The sequence below is a fragment of the Lissotriton helveticus genome, chromosome 5_1 (assembly GCF_964261635.1).
Source record: "Lissotriton helveticus chromosome 5_1, aLisHel1.1, whole genome shotgun sequence".
Taxonomy (NCBI): Eukaryota; Metazoa; Chordata; class Amphibia; order Caudata; family Salamandridae; genus Lissotriton; species Lissotriton helveticus.
The window spans coordinates 163,547,299-163,564,812 of record NC_136065.1 but is presented as its reverse complement, the minus strand read 5'-3'; positions in this window follow the sequence as shown (position 1 = coordinate 163,564,812).

The window sequence follows — 17,514 nt, the reverse complement described above, 5'->3', positions numbered from 1 at the left end:
ACCATATCTGTGCACCCGTGTAGTCTATCGTAAGGGAACCATAGACGAGAAGCTCCTCTGCACCCGTGAAATATATGCTTGTGTCACATAAAGAGTACTATATCTGCGCACCCATGTAGTCTATAATAGGAGAACCATGGGGCAGATGGTCCTCAGCACCTGTGAAATATATGCTTGTGTCACAAAAAGAGTACCATATCTGTGCACCTGTGTAGTCTATAATAAGGGAACCAAAGACGAGCAGATCCTCTGCACCTGTGAAATACATGCATATCTCATGTACAGAGTACCATATATGGGCACACATGTAGTATATTGCAGGGGGACTTTGTAGCAGAAGGTACTCTGCACCTGTGAAATATATACCTGTGTCACGTAAAGAGTACAATATGTCTGCACCCATGCAGTCTATTGCAGGGGAACTGTGGGGCAGATGGTCCTCAGCACCTGTGAAATATATGCTTGTGTCACTTAAAGAGTACCATATGTCTGCACCCGTGCAGTCTATTGCAGGGGAACTGTGGGGCAGATGGTCCTCAGCACCTATGAAATATATGCTTGTGTCACAAAAAGAGTACCATATCTGTGCACCTGTGTAGTCTATAATAAGGGAACCAAACACGAGCAGATCCTCTGCACCTGTGAAATACATGCATATCTCATGTACAGAGTACCATATATGGGCACACATGTAGTATATTGCAGGGGGACTTTGTGGCAGAAGGTACTCTGCACCTGTGAAATATATACCTGTGTCACGTAAAGCGTACCATATGTCTGCACCCGTGCAGTCTATTGCAGGGGAACTCTGGGGCAGATGGTCCTCAGCACCTGTGAAATATATGCTTGTGTCACATAAAGAGTACCATATCTGTGCACCCGTGTAGCCTATCGTAAGGGAACCATAGATGAGCAGCTCCTCAGCACCCGTGAAATTCATGCTTGTGTCACATAAAGAGTACTATATCTGTGCACTCGTGTAGTCTATTTTAGGGGAACTGTGGGGCAGATGGTCCTCAGCATCTGTGAAATATATGCTTGTGTCACGTAAAGAGTACCATATCTGTGCACCTGTGTAGTCTATCGTAAGGGAACCATAGACGAGCAGCTCCTCTGCACCCGTGAAATATATGCTTGTGTCACATAAAGAGTACTATATCTGTGCACCTGTGTAGTCTATCATAGGAGAACCGTGGGGCAGATGGTCCTCAGCACCTGTGAAATATATGCTTGTGTCACTGTTAGAAATGGGGGTCTCTAGTTGGCAGGGGTAGGTACCACTGTCCAAGTAGGGACCCTTGCTTCTAGTCAGGGTAAGGAGGAAACCCTCTGAGATAACCCCTGCTCACCCTCTAGGTAGTTTGGCATGAGCAGTCTAGGCTAACCAGAGGCAATGTGTAAAGTATTTGTACCAACACTCACAGTAACACAGTGAAAACACCACAAACTGACTCCACAACAGTTTAGTAAAATAAAGGTATTTAATCTAAACTACACAAGACCAAAACGACAAAAATCCAACATACACAGTTCAAGAATATGGTTTCAAAAGAGTTCTTAGGTTTGGGATAAAAATTCTACAGGTTGCGTGAAAATTCTTTAGGTTGCGATAAAATAATCCACAGTTACATGAAAAGGTCACAGTTGCATCATGTTTAGCTCACAGTACCTTTAGTTGCGACAAAGTTCCGAAAGCAGAAGCTGGTGCGGTGGAAAACAAGCGATGCGTTGCTCCTGAGACCCTGGGGAGGCGATGCGACAGCCCCGCTGCAGCAGCGGGCGTGTTGCGACGAATCCGGTCTGTATGGGGAGGAAGGCCACTTGTATGGATTCCGGTGCGTAGGTTCCGTAGGAAGTTTGTTCTCGCAAAGGCACGATGTGACAATCTTTGGAGGTGCGAAGATCTCCAGGGCGACTATGCACGGTCCAGCGGTGATCTTCTCTCTCGCAGCTCCTCGATGCGTTGGCTTCGGCGATGACTCTCGCAGCGATGTGATGCTGTCCGCAAGCAGGCGGTGCGGTGATCTCACCCAGTGATGACAGGCTCTGCGACGACACTCGCAGCGATGTTCGACTTCCCGCACCGATCGGGTGCGTCCCGCAAACGAAGGATGCGACGGCTCTAACAGCGGCAACAGGCACTGCAACGATCTCGACTTTCGTAGCGGCGGGAATCTTCTCGCACTGTTGGGGATGCGCTCCGCAGCGAGCGATGTGATAACTTTTCTTTAGCAAAGTCTCTCAAGCTTAGTTTCCAGCTTCCCAACACAGGTACAACTTCCAGAGTCACCACACATGGGCCAAGCACTCCAGGAAGGACAGAACTCTCTTAGTAGAGCTCAGGGGAAGCTGGGGGTGAAGTCCTTTTGTTCCTGGGACTTCAGAACAGGGAGCCAGCTCTTCTCTGGCCCTTGGAGATTCCTTCAAGCAAGGGGACACATCACAAAGCAAAGTCCTTCCCTCTCCTTGGCAGCAAAGCAACAGCAGGGCAATCCAGCAGAGCAACAGCTGGACAATCTTCCTTCTTCAGTTTCAGCTTTCTCCTTGGCAGAGGGTCCTTCTTGATTCCAGGATGATCTAATTTTCTGTTGTCAGGGGTCCTGTACTTATACCCCTAAAAGTCTTTGTGCAAGTGGGCCCTGAGCCCGGTCTGAACCAGTTCTGGGTGTTTCTTGAGCACTTTGTTTTCCTGGCTTCTCCTTTTCTTTCAGAGTGAGGGGCAGGGTCGTCAGCCGCCCAGCAGGAGGTGGAGCCAGCATCGTGGAAGGTAGGCACAGCCCTATTCAGGCCCAGGTGCTATCTCCTCCACCACGCAAGTTGCAAATGCAGTCATTCAGCCTAGGGCTGACTCAGCCAGCCTCCTGGGGAATCCCCAGCCCCTGTCACTCTCAAACCAGACAGTCAATACACAAACAGGCCAAGGCATGCATAAGGGTCAGACAAGAGAACAGCAACTTTCTAAAAGTGCTGTTCTCAAACACAGGATTTAAAAACAACCTTTCCTAAAAGATGTGTTATTAAATTCTGAGTTCAGGGATACTAGACTCTTATGTCCTATCTTGTTCCTATGAGAAGCAATGCTGGTAGCCACTGTAGCCAGCTTCCCCCATGTTAATCTATGGAGCAAGATAGCCTTACAATAGTGAAAAAACGAAAATGGCTGTAATTCACTACCAGAGCATGTCACCTGCACCAGTACATACTCTACCTTTCACATACACTGCACCCTGCCCAGGGGGGTACATTGGGTCTTCTATGGAATGGAAGGGTTCCTCATCCTGGTCAGTCCTCATCCTGGGCTCCTCACCCTCCGCCTGGGACGACTCCTGGTGGCCTCCCACCCTGGGCACCGCACCCAAACCGACAGACCATGCACGCAACCTGGGCTTCATCCTGGACTCCTCCCTCTCCATGACCAGGCAAGTCAACAACGTCTCCTCGGCGTGCTTCAACATCCTACGCATGCTACGGAAGATCTTCTGGTGGATCCCCACCGAGACCAGGAAGACCGTCACCCAGGCCCTCGTCACTAGCCGACTGGACTACGGCAACGCCCTCTACGCCGGTACCACCGCCAAGCTCCAGAAGAGACTCCGGCGGATCCAGAACGCCTCAGCCAGACTCATCCTCGACATCCCACGACACAGCCACATCTCCGGACATCTGAGAGACCTTCACTGGCTCCCCGTCAACAAAAGAATCACCTTCCGCCTCCTCACCCACGCACACAAAGCCCTACACGACCAATGCCCGAGCTACCTCAACAGCCGGATCAACTTCTACGCTCCCAAACGCCACCTCCGTTCAGCCAACCAAACCTCGCCGCCGTCCCCCGCATCCGAAGAGCAACTACAGGAGGAAGGTCCTTCTCCTACCTGGCCGCCAAGACCTGGAACTCCCTCCCGACCGACCTGCGCCTGACCCAAGACCACCTCTCCTTCAGGAAGAAGCTGAAGACCTGGCTGTTCGAGCAGTAGCGGCACCCCCCCTCCCCTAAGCGCCTTGAGACCCTACGGGTATGTAGCGCGCTCTATAAGTGTCACTGATTGATTGATTGATTGATTGGGGACATTGACCAGGAGGACATGGCAGTTCACAGACTGCATGCAGGCACTGCGGTGGCAGGCCTGAGACACCATTTTAGGGCTACTCATGTGGGTGGCACAATCAGTGCTGCAGGCCCACTAGTAGCATTTGTCATCACCAGCCCTGGCACACCCAGTGCACTTTACTAGGGACTTCATGGTGATACAAATATGCCAATCATGTATATCCAATCACAATAATAATTTACACAGAGAGCATATGCACTTTAGCACTGATCAGCAGTGGTAAAGTGCGCAGAGTCCTATTGCCAACAGCCACGGGTCAGGAAAAATAAGGGAGGAAGAAGCAAAAAGTTTAGGGATAACCCTGTAAAAAGGGCCAGTTCCAACAGTCACGAAAAGAGTACCATATCTGTGCACCCGTGTAGTCTATCATAAGGGAACCAAAGAAGAGCAGATCCTCTGCACCTGTGAAATACATGCATATCTCATGTACAGAGTACCATATATGTGCACACATGTAGTATATTGCAGGGGGACTTTGGAGCAGAAGGTACTCTGCACCTGTGAAATATATACCTGTGTCACATAAAGAGTACCATATGTCTGCACCCGTGCAGTCTATTGCAGGGGAACTGTGAGGCAGAAGGTTCTCTGCACCTGTGAAATATATGCTTGTGTCACGCAATGAGTACTATATCTGTGAAATCAGTGAACCTGGTTAGTCTGTTGCAGGGGGCCATGGGGCAGAAGGTCCTCTGCACCTGTGAAATATATACCTGTGTCGCATAAAGAGTACTATATCTGTGCACCCATGTAGTCTATTGTAGGGGAACCGTAGAGCAGAAAATCCTCTATACCTGTGAAATATATACCTGTGCCGTGTAAAGAACACTGTATGTGTGCACCTATGTAGTGTATTTTAGGGGAACTGTGGGGCAGAAGGTCCTTTGCACCTGTGAAATATATGCCTATTTCATGTAAATACCATATCTTTGCAACCGTGTAGTCTATTGTATGGGAACCGCAAGGCAGAAGATCCTTTGCAACTGTCACATTTATGCAAGTTACTTGAAAGCAGTACTAGATTGTCCACTTGACTGTGCATTCTATTGCAGGGGATCTATGGGCCAAGATCCTACCTGTGCAATTGTGGATTCTGTGCGTTCACCGTGACCTTTGAGGGACTGTGTTCACTTTCTCTGGATCCCTCCCAACATTGATATACATATATAACTAGCTATCTCTGTGCTCACAACAGAACTTCCATCTATTGCGCACCAGACTCTAACATCTAGCAACACGTATGGGACAGAACCCTTGACATGCATCCATCTTAGCACACTTCTGCTGTGTTAGGCACGGCTGTTTTGGAACCCCTAAAGCACGTACCAGATTACTAGAAAAAACACCAAATGCTCATACAGACACACACACACCGACACACACACACACACACATACACACACTTTATCTCTCTAACTCTTGATTCATTGGTCAATGGGCATGGCTATCGTCCTCAAAAATGGCTGACCCATTCAGAAGGCTCTCAGCCTTAACCCATAAACAAAAACATCATATACCACAGCTTAGTTAGTAACAGCAGCCTCATAAACTAGAAATGACCAAAGCAGAATACCGATAACAAATCATCACAAGATGATTCAGACTTTGGTCTAAGGTGGCAATCCCAGCACCATGTGGGAAGTTACCTAAATGCTGAATGAATGATAAGGCACATGTGAAAAACAAACCTGGGCAAAGTTCATTTCATAAATTACAGGCAACACAATATCAATATGACAAAAAAATTAACTCTCACTCTTCCCAAATAAACTAAATTATACAAAAAAATAGATATTTATTCAGGAAATATATATGCATGAAAACGTCACCTTCAGTGAATTAACAGATACACCAAAATTCCCAAACAATAAATTAATAAATATGTATTTTCAGTAAATGGAACACATTGTCAACAGATGGACGCAATGATCAGGATCTGACGGTGTATGCTTGAACTACGCGCATTCCGGTATAGCCTTCATCAGGATTCCGTCTCAGCGAGTCACTGAATGAAAACATATAGTCACATTATTTAACTTTAAAATTGGGTGCCCATAGATTATGTTGATAAATTAAAGATCCTTACTAGATCTAAAAACACAGGAGGTATCTAAATTCACTGAAGGTCTCTTTTCCAAAATTCTTTGTTACTTAATACATCAAGTTTCAGAATATATGAATATTCAATTGTTCAATTGAACAATCAGCTTGATTATATATGTATAAAAAAATTAAATGATAATAGATATTTCTTATTATTATATAAAAAAACATATATTTGTATGGTGTATTTATAAAAAAGTTTTCATGCATATCTATTTCCTAAATAAAAAAATATCTATTTTCTGACTATAATTTGGGAAGAGTGAGAGTTAATGTTTTAGTCTCATTGATATTGTGTTGCCTGTAATTTATGTAATCAACCTTGCTCAGGTTTCTTTTTCACATTTGGTTTTTCCCTTTCAGGGCATTAGTATCCTGCATACAGGGGCCCCAGTTATTTCCCAAATATGAATGATAAGTCACCTCAGTGGCATCATTTACGCTTGATAAATGCCAGTCACAAAAACATGACCCCCATGCATCAGGTCAGCCAGCATCGTCTGGGAGATCTCATGTTGCCTTTGCATCTCCCATAGTAATCTAATTTTGCCTTTACATAATATGTGTGGATGATCTTTGCATCCAGGGCCCAAAAGCAGTGAGATTTTAGAACATGAAAGTCATCCTAAGAAGATTTCTTGCTGTGCTTGTTAACTGCCAGAATTGTAAGCCCGTGCGGCTGGTGGAAGACAGGTCGTGGGTGGGTTTCAGTAATTGACACTGCAATGAACGGCTATCAGGCATTGGCCGGGGAGTCAGTGCCTTTGATAGCCTCTTGCTTGGACAATATTGTGTGATGATAAACTGAGGGACAGGGGTTTAGGTCGCGTCTGAAGTCTCCAGGGACGTGTAAGTGAATTATAGCCCGCTTGCAGCAGCCCTGCTTCAGCTGATTAGAAATGCGAGGGGCGGAGAATGCTTCTCGAGGATGTAAATTAAATTGCGGCGGAAGTGCTCTTTGATAGTTTTTAGTGATTTAAGTGGGAGCAGACATCAAACAGAGATGAGCTCTGCAGCTGCTGAGATTGCATGTGTTGGATCACTGGAGCGATACTAAGCCTCTGGATGCCAAGTCACTTATCCATTTCTTGCTCAGAGGGACGGGTGCATGGCCTAATTCTTAAAAATGGAATGAACATTTAAGCCCAGACATTTACTACTTTGCATGGAAGCAGATTACCAAATTTCAGGAATGCTCAGAGGTTTTCAAGTGTAGATCTGGAAAACAAAAAGTTTTGTAGACTTCTACATATGTGTAGGGGTGGGCGGATTCTGTGGAGTTACCTAAAAACTCAACGAGATTCCACAGAGTTCCACAAGCAGGTGGAATGTGGTACGTCATGCTGCTTGCGCTGATTTTTTACGCTGGGAGCCTGTTCTGTGTTGCAAATGGCACCACATAGAGGGTGCTGCTTCTTTCTGCTGTTCAAGTCGATTTTCTCCTCTAGTGGCAGCTTTATCAGCGCGAACAGTCATGACCGCCGTGTTGACAGATCTCAACTGGAGGCGTTCTACCGCCCGAAAAATCGCTCTAGGGGATGCAAATTCTGACTCGCACTTGCCAACTTAACGTTGGCGAGCTGCACATGAGAAAAAACTCCACCACGCGGAGGGTGGTGTAAATGTTTGCCAGAACTCCAAGTCCCAAGTGGAATGTAGAGTGAGTAAAACTCTGCGAACTGCACTGGTTGAGTGGAATTATTTGCCCACCCCTACATATGTGAACACAATGGACTTTCTGCGAGAGCTATCCTCCATAGGGTACAATTCCGCATGCAAAGCTGCCTTCATTTGAGTGTAAGTGCATCGCTTCCCTAGTTTTTCTCTCCAACTGCAAAACACTTTTCCCTTCAGAGTTCCCCTTTCTGTACACCTCAATCAATTTTGAGTATGCTCCCTTCTCATCCTTGAAAGACGCATTCTGCTCCTTGATCTCTATGACAATGTTCAGACCGGGAAGCGGTCACAAGTATGTTTTGTGTTTGCATGAACTTTTAAAGGCATCCCTTTTCTAGAACTCTGAACCCCACCAGTGGGAGTAGATCTACTCACAAATTGATCTTTGTGTGAGTAAATTATTTTACAGATCTAAAAGTACCTTTTAAAAATCCCACAGATAAACTAGACTATGTGTGCACACAAGTTACACATATATCTGCTCAAATAGCTTTTTGAAGCAGGTTTCAAGATGTATAATATGTCTGGGTTCATAAATCCTTTCCTGTATGTAGATATGACTTACCATTGCAGTACCCCAGTCTTATTTCTAAATGTGAAGATTAAGGCAGGATTACACCTGGTTTACTCCTGGAATTTAGAATTATGTTATGCTATGTTGATTAGTAGAGCACTCTAACCACCAATGAGGGTATCCAGGAGCTTCAGCAGGCATGTAGGTGTGTGGTCCCTGAAGAGCTATTCGAAGAGTCAGGTATTGAACCTTCAGCGAAACTCAAGAAGCAAGAAGGAGGCTCTCGTGTGTTGAGTGAGGTTTTTCTATGATTTGGGAGTGATGTAGGGGAACATGCTCCCTCATGCTCCTCTTTTGTAAATGCAGGAGGTGTGTGCAAGTGGGCATAGTTGCCTGGATGGGTTCAGAGTGTGTATTAGGCTGTTCAAGTAGGCAGGTCCAGTGTTGTATATGGCTCTATAGGTGTGCATTAGTAGATTGAACTGGCTGTCCCCGTGAATGGGAGCCACTGAAGGTGAGGTGTGGTGAAATGTAGATGTGGAAAGGAAGGTTGAGCATGAGTCTTGCAGTCGCACTCTGAATGGTGAAGGATGTGTAGGAGCTGCTTGGCGAGTCCAGTGTAGAGCGTGTTCCATAGTCAGGTCTGCGTGTGATGAGTGATTGCATGACAGTTTATCTGATGTTCTGTGGAAGTCACTTGAAGATTCTTTGCAGCATTCACAGGATGTGGAAACGGTCGTCACTCACTGAATTTATTTGTTCTGCTATGTTGAGCTTGTCATCCAGGATGATCCCAGATGTTGGTTTAGTAGATGGGTGTTGGTGTGGTTCCTAGCTCTGTTTTCCACTAAGTGGGTCCCATGGGGAATCCCTTTTACCAAAGACGAATAATTCTGTTTTGTCAGAGTTGAGTTTCAAGCAGTTGGTTCTCATCCAATCTACTACCATGCTCATGCAGTTGGTGATGCTGGCTCTGGTGGTGGTTGTCTTATCTGTCAGGAAGAGGGTGAGATGGGTGTCATCTGCGTAGGACATGAGGGTGATGCCTTGAGAATTCTTATGATGCTGGAGAGCTTGTGATTATGGTGAGTGGTGACAAATAGATTTTGAACTAGGTCGAGCTAAGGAATGGTCCCTGGGGGAGTCCACAAATCAGATACTTGGCCTCTGATGTGAAGGGTAGTAGTCTGATGCTTGGGGTTCTTCCTGAGAGGAATAAGCAAATCCAGTTGAGAGTGGGTCCCTGGATGCTGATCTCATAGTGTCTTCTGAGGAGTGTGTTGTGGGACACCGTGTCAAGAACTGCAGCAAGGTTGAGCAGGATGAAGGCTGCTGTTTCTCCTTGGTCTAGGATGATCCTGATATCGTGAAGGCTGCAAATTTGTGGAGTTTCTGTACTGTGGTTCCTTGTGAAAACTCATTGTGTGTTGCCCAGTAGATGGTGAAGTTTAATGTGGCTTATGAGTTGCATGCTGATGACCTTTTCGATTACTTTAGCTGGGTAGTGAATCAGGGAGTAGGACAAAAGATGGCCAGTTAGCTTGAGTCGGCTGAAGGTTTGATGAGGAGAGCATTGGACAGGCTTCAGGGAAGGTGGTAGAGGTGATGGAGGTATTTAGGATGTGGGTGAGTGCTGTGCTGATTGGAGATGTGTCAAGGTTTTAGAGGTGGTGGGGGCATGGATCCGTTTAGACAATCCACATGATTGCAGCTGTTTCTTTTCTACAGAGGATCTTCCACTCAGTCAGGTGATTGTCTTGATTGGGGATGGACAGGTTGGCAATTGGTGTTCAAATTTGCTGTAGATGTTCTCGATTTTGCAGGGGGAAATATTGGGTAGGTCATCACACAGTTCTTGGGAGGGGCTGATGTTGTTGATGGAGATTGTGGGTGTGGTTTATCTTTGATGATCGAGAAGATTTCTTTGCAGCTGTTGAAGTTCCCTTTGATGCATTTAGCTAGCTCTCTTTTCTTTTTGTCTCTTAGCTGTTGGTGACATTGTCTGAGTGTAGCTTGGAAGGTGGCTCTGTCCGTAACTTCGTGGCTGGTTCTCCATTTTCTCTCAAACCATTTGCGGTGTCTCTTGGTGTCCTAGATATATGCAGTGTACCAGCTTGATTGCCTGCTGGACCTTCACTGTTTGTTCAATGTGGTGGGCCAGGGGGATTCTGCACTGTTTTTCATCCAATTGATGAACTTGTCAATGTCCTTGTTGATGTTATTCATGGAGTTGGATGGTCTGTGCTAACCGTGTCAAGCCATTCATATTCCGAGGTGTAGGCCCAGCTGCGGCTTGGTACGCTGACATTGGTGGGTGCGTTGGTTGGCAGTGTGATGAATTGCAAGCGGATTATGGAGTGGTAGGTCCATGAGAGAAGTGAAGTAGAGTTGTACTTGATGTAGTCGGAGGTGATCAGGATGGGGTCCAGTGCGTGTCTGGCGATTTACATGAGTTCTGTGATGGCCTAGGTTTGTCCAATGTTGCTATGGAGCATCGGTCGTTTCTGTGAGGCCGGTGAAGGTAGCTTGTACTCCCGGTGATCAGTAGGCCAGGGTTCCATTTAGGGAGAAGTTGTTGAAGACTGCAACTTAAAGTGCAGATGTTCCATGAAAGGAGTAATGTTCTCCAGGGGTGTTGAGCACTTTATGAAATCTTTGTAGATGATCGCAAGTCCCTCTCCTGGCTTTTGAAGGCGGTTCTGTCATACGATCTTGTAGGCTGTTAGGATTGTAGTAGTAATGTTGAATGCCGATGATGGGTTGAGCCAGGTTTCTGTGAGGAAGAGGTGTTATGGTGCATCGCTTCTCAGCAGGTCCTAGATTTCAGTAGCTTGTTTGCTGAGTGAGCGGATGTTCAATAGCATGCATGTGAGTGAGACTTGGGGTGCTGGTTTGCTTTTGCGTGTGGTGTTGTGTGGAGATGTTATTGGTGTTGCTGGTGCTTGCATGGGGGTGTGGGTGGGCTACTGCAGGTTAAATGGCAACAGGTGCAGGTGTACGGTCCTACCATGGTTTGTGGTGTGGCAGCAGCTAATGGAGCAGCGGGCGGGATTGAGTGAGCAGGGTTTGTGGTCCTGGGCGCACTCCAGGGATAGACAGGCACAGATGGGCATGACTGTGATGTGCCTTTGGCGTGCTACCAGTGCACCTGCTGCATGAACGTTTAGGGGCCAACATTAAGTAAGTTCTTGGAGGGGAAAGAGCATGGGAACGGTGGGCAGGGCTACGAATGAGCATGAATAAGACTTAGGATGAAGAAAAAGGTGAGGAGCGGGGGAAGCAGGGAAAAAAGCATATGAGGTGATGGGGGGAGAGGGCAGCGTGGCGCACACAGAGGAGACCTGAAGGCCAGAAATGGGGTGCAAGAGAAGGAGGTACAGAAAAGGAGCAAACGGGGTGAAAAAGAGCTTCAGTAAAGGCCTGAAACGGGGAGAAACAGCTTCAGAAAAAGGAGCAAACTGGGTAAACCTGGATGAAAGAGAAAAAGCTTCAGAAAAGGAGCAAACGGGGTGGAAAGAGCAAAGACCTTCAGTAAAGGCAGAAGAGGTGAAGAGAAAAGCTGAAAAGAGGAGCTTAACTTTTCAGCACCATTTTTCTGAATTGGGTCCATACTGCCTCACAAGCCCTTAACAGACACAAGTTGAAGGAAAGCCTTATTTTTTGGGGGGGCATTGAGTATATCAGCTTTTGCGAGTTCTAAATTGCGAAAAATAACGATTCGCAATTTAGAATTCGCAAAAGCCTATGCATGAATATATATATATTTTTTTTGCAATTCGGTAAAAATCGCTATTTTTACCGATTTGCATAAAAAATGCAAATTTTCAATTGCGAATTCACAATTCCCATTCATTCCTATGGGCCAAAATGCCCATAGGAATGAATGGGAATTGCGAATTCACAATGTGCAATTGCAATTCATCAATGCATCTCAAGGGTGGAGAGGGGGGTCCAAATGACCCCCCCCTGCACCCATGAAATGTACTTTTCAGTATAAGTTACATACACACATGTCCTAAGGACATGTGTGTCTGTAACTTAACAGTTTAAAAAATGCATTTTTGTGCATTTTTAAACAATTTCGCAAATTACCACGAGGTTGAACTTCGTGGTAATTTGCACTTCCAATTTGAAAAATCGCACCTTTTTCTGAAATGATGCATAGCATGTAAGAAATCGCACAATTGCGATTTCTTACATGCTAACGCAATTTTAGAATTCGTAAAAAAGATGCGACTTCTAAAATGACATGATGCATCCCAAACAGCACTTTTGGAATCGCAAACGGCCGATTTTAAGGAATCGCACCGTTTACGACTCCAAAAATGCTTGATGCATGTGGGCCTATATTCCGTTACCAAAAATAAATAATGAAAATGACCACCTGGATCTCAAGTGACCTGTTATTCCTCGCGTGCACTGCTTATAAGCTGGTCAGGACTAACTGCAGCCTCGATGTAAAGGAGCAACTTGCAAAACAGGAGTTTTGGAACAACGTATTTTGCAGCCATTGTACTTGCAGAGCAGGGCATTGGTGAAAATGTGGAATAAAATGGTTAATGACTATTATTGAGCCAGAGAACTCTCCCACAATGCAAACACATGTAACCTGATTGTGGCTGATTTTACCCACTTGTACTTGCTTTAAACTGCACTTTTAGCATTCAGGCACACATGAGTAGACAATTGCTGCGCATGAGTGATTTTAGGAGCATTTGTGTATGTGAACGTAATAAAACACAAATACATGACTACTTAAAACTTTGATTCACGTTTGCAATATATTCGATGCACATATACCCGCCCTCACAGCCCTTTGAGAAGCTCTTATTGCCCATGTATCCATCAATAGTCCCAAGGCATTTTAATGATAAATAAAAATGGTCTTCCACAACTGTGCTAATAAAAGTGTTAAAGGCTGACCTGTTCCAAGTGAAGCAGGTCAAAGCTGATTTGTATAATGCTTCGTCTAATCTGAGGTGGCATGTTGAGCAAAAAAGAAATATGAACTCAGATGCTGCCTAAGCAATTACTAGTAGCTGAAATCAATTTAAGCATTCCTGCCATCCCCTTTTTGTGCAGTGCTATGTCTTAAGTGGGAGGGGTATGCCCAGATATTGTTCCCATGTTCACGGTCTACTGGAACCAAGCTGCACCTGCCTAAAGATCCCCAACTAGGGCAAAAGTGGTCTTGGGTTTGGCAGTTCTGGATGAACTGTTCCATTTGGAGGGGGGTCGAGGCTCATTTGCATATGGGTGGTTCTAAATTGAGGTGGCATGGTGAGAAAAAAAAACAATGGATTGAGATGCGGCCCTAGAAATTACCAGTGGCTGTGATTAATTCATGCATCCCCCCACCACTTGTTTTGTTTGCTTCTGTGAAATGCCCTACGTGTGAGAGGTATGCCCATAGGTTAGTCCCACACTCATTGTACTACTGGAAAACAATAAGCACCTGACTGAAAAGGCCCATCCAGGGTGAATTTATCTTTGGTTGCTTGTAATCCCGTTCAGCGAATTCCTGGCTTGGAAGTTTGTGTTGAGCTGTTCCTATTAAACAGGAACAAGACTGATTTACATATTGCTGGATGTAATCTGAAGTGGTATGTTGAGAAAAAAACAGTTGACTAAGTAGTGGCCCTAGTAATTAGCAGTCGATGTGATTACTTCAAGCATCCCACCCATCACCTTTTGTTTAATTCCTTAAAAGTATGGCATCAATGAGACGATCCACTTTAACCCCCTTGCTTCCTTTATTACTCCCATGAAAATAAAAGCAGCAGAATATTTTCCTGCTAAACTGCTCTCCTTCAAGTTGCAAGGGAATCTTGTAACCAAGGAGAAAGCCATGTCAGTGCAAACTGAGGTACGAGATGTTTTAATTACTTCTTAAAGCCTTATATAAAATGGGACATTTCTGGAACCAAAGTCACAATTTTTCATTTTTCAATAGCTGTTACCTTCCATTGTTGCTTTTGGCAGGTTTTGTGTGACCCAAACCATAGGGATACCTTAAACTGCATAACTTGTTCTCCTCGTAGACATAATTTGATGTTCCCTGAGAGAGTAGACACCCATTGGCTTCAATGCACTGCAGGCCTAAGGGGGGATCCCACTTCAGCCCCCACAGAATAGGCCTTGGTGATGGAAACAAATGTTTTTTTTGAGTGCCTATGTGCACCTTGGGAGATGTTCCCTTTTCCTGCCCATGTAAGCTGAAGTCCAGATGCTTTTCACTAATGAGGGTCTATTTGTGTTTTTTTTTTAATAAATATAAATATATAATACAGTCAATTGTGATACTGGAATGAAAGAGACCAGTGAAAGACTTCACATATATTTTCAGCGTACCTCCTTTTTGGGTTACTTATAATGGATGGTGAACTTTAACTTTTCTGTATGAATGATGTTATCAAAACTGGGGAAAGAGTGCTGCCAACAAAGGACAATCCCACACCCAACTTCTTCTTGTTGTCCGTAGTTTTCATTTGCTCCTTGAGCCTGCACATGGAGCCAGAGACTCCTGCCATCTTTGATCCATCTCTGAGGAGGGAAACCTGCCTTACCTTGGTAACCCAGACCTTTGAAAGTGGAAGGATGTACTGTACACTGACTGACAGTGGGCATCTGCTCAGCTGCCAAGCTTTTAGAATGTAAGCTCGGGCTTCTCTGCTTGCACAAAATTGATTGGACTGAAAACCTGGATGGACCCCTTTATAAAGATGCCTTCCCAGGTGTTGGACCAGCATGCTTCCCATTCCTTCCTTGCTTGGTCTAAGCCTAAGCCACTGCTGGATCTCTGCATTCGAGAGCAGCTGCTGCAGTATGCCTTGTCATGAGTGGAAGTTCCAAGCCAGACGAAGGAGTCATTCACCACTGATGAATACCTGAGCCTAAAAAAGTCAGTAACAAAAGACCAAGTAAGTAAGATGAAGAATTTAGCACAATGATATCAGATATTTCCAAACTCTATTTTAAAACATCTGTAGGGAATAGGGACAATGGGAGGGGGTGGGAAAAAAGACAACACGGACAACGGGGTAAGGAGGGCGGGTGCAAAGGAAATACTGACAATAGGAGTGAGGCTGGAGCAAAATGAACAAGGAAACAGTTCTTTTCCTTTCCAGTTTCTGCAGATAATGTTTTTGGAATTGCCTTACTGAGTTAATGTGCTTTCTTACTTTGCATGTTTGCAACTCTCTCAAGTCGCAAACCCTAACAATTAGTATTGATAAAATGTACCCAACATTTTGTCTAGGAGATTGTGCGGTTCATGATAGATACAGTGTCTATTTAGTGACCGTCAACATTAGCTATATGTAACAATTAGGTAACAGGACCACACGTACACACTGCATTAGACAAGTTTGATGGTCTTGTGTAAAGAATGTTGATTGATAGGGAAGAACATTTAAAGTGCTTATTCAGGGGCCCAGGCATCATTACTTTTTAGCATGTAACATCTGCTTTAATGGCTGCCTCCTATCAGATTACCGTTGTCCTTGTGAATTAATGTACGATATTTTTGTGTTATACTAGTGTATTGTGTTTGGTACTGCTTTGTGATTTCCACTGATTTGATTACCCTTTATAGTGTAAATTTATATTAAATATGTGAAATAATAATTAAAAGTTTTGAAACACACAGTCTTTGCTGTACATCAATGCTCCACTGTGAATATGGTAACCATGTTGCACAGTATAGGAAGGCTAAAATGACATTGCGAATGAGGAGAAGCGAAGAAGAAATTAAAGGCAGATAACGAAAATGTACAACAACAGAAATAGTATTGTTTAAATACACTAGCAGAGTGTTGCATAACATGTTTTATTAGAGAAATAGATTACACTCTATAGGTTAGAATTGCCAGCTCATATTGTCTTTATACTGCAACACTTTAGGTTAGTCTAAATATATCTGCATTCCTTAAGAAACAAAAAACACTGATATAGTAGCTTTCTGTTTTATTAAATAGATATACAAGATTACCTCCTCTTGAGGGGATAATCTATGTAACCGAAACGTGAAGAAATTCGATTGGTAATCTGTGGATAAAATATTGTTGTGTCAGGATTCTAAGGATGTGTGAGATTTGAGGTAGGTACCCAGATATTAATCCAATAACCCTCTGTACTGTGGTGACAAAACAAACAAGAAATTCAAGCACTGGAGTGCAGTTCCCACAGGTCAAGATGGAGGGCAAAGCGATAGGAGAATGAGAGAGAGCTAAAGCACAGGAATCAGGTCAGCTCTCAAGACTTCTGTAATTGCTGCTTTCTGGGAATGCCCTGTGGTCTTGAGAAGGGCGTGCGACTACCCAACCTCCTGGATGTCAGGTCTGATGGTTTGAAGAAAGTTCATAGGAGGTGTGAGCAGTAGCAGTACAGGGTGTCATTTTCGAGATGCATCCTGTTATATAAATGAGGAACAGTGATTATTGATGAAGAATGTGCGAAGGAGTAAGGAATCTCAGCCGGATCAAGCTTTCATTACCAAGACGTCCCACTCCATGCTCTACAGTTGTAGTGGATGATAAGTCTCAAATTGTACCATGAATCCTGCTCTGGGAATGGGGAGCATCGAAGCAACACATCAAGGGGCATATTATCAAGGGGGTTTATCCCCGCTTTTTTGGCTTTAAAAGCCAAGACAGCGGAGATAAAATTATCTCCCTATTACCGAGCTGTCGCTAACACCAGTTAGCGACAGCTAGTAGGAGATAGCGACCATCTTGGGCCCCGCTTTGCATGTCAGTGAAATTTATCACTAATGACATGCAAAGAGGGCGTGCCAAGATGTTAGCGACTGAAAACAGTCGCTAACATCGCTATCTCCTATTACCAACTTTTGGAGATATTCACGCTAAGCGCAAATATCTCCAAAAGCTAACACCTGCCCTGAGCAGTTCTTAGCCATGTTATCCAATGGTAGGTGGATAACATGGCTAAGAGCATTAGCTCCGTAATGCATGAATATCGCTGATTTTTCAGCGATATTCATGCATTGCGGCCGATTTTTATCGCTTTTGCGATAAACCTTGATAATAGCAAGGTTTATCTGCGATAATTTCTGGCGATGCTTAGCGTTAAAAAATTCGTTGCTAAGCA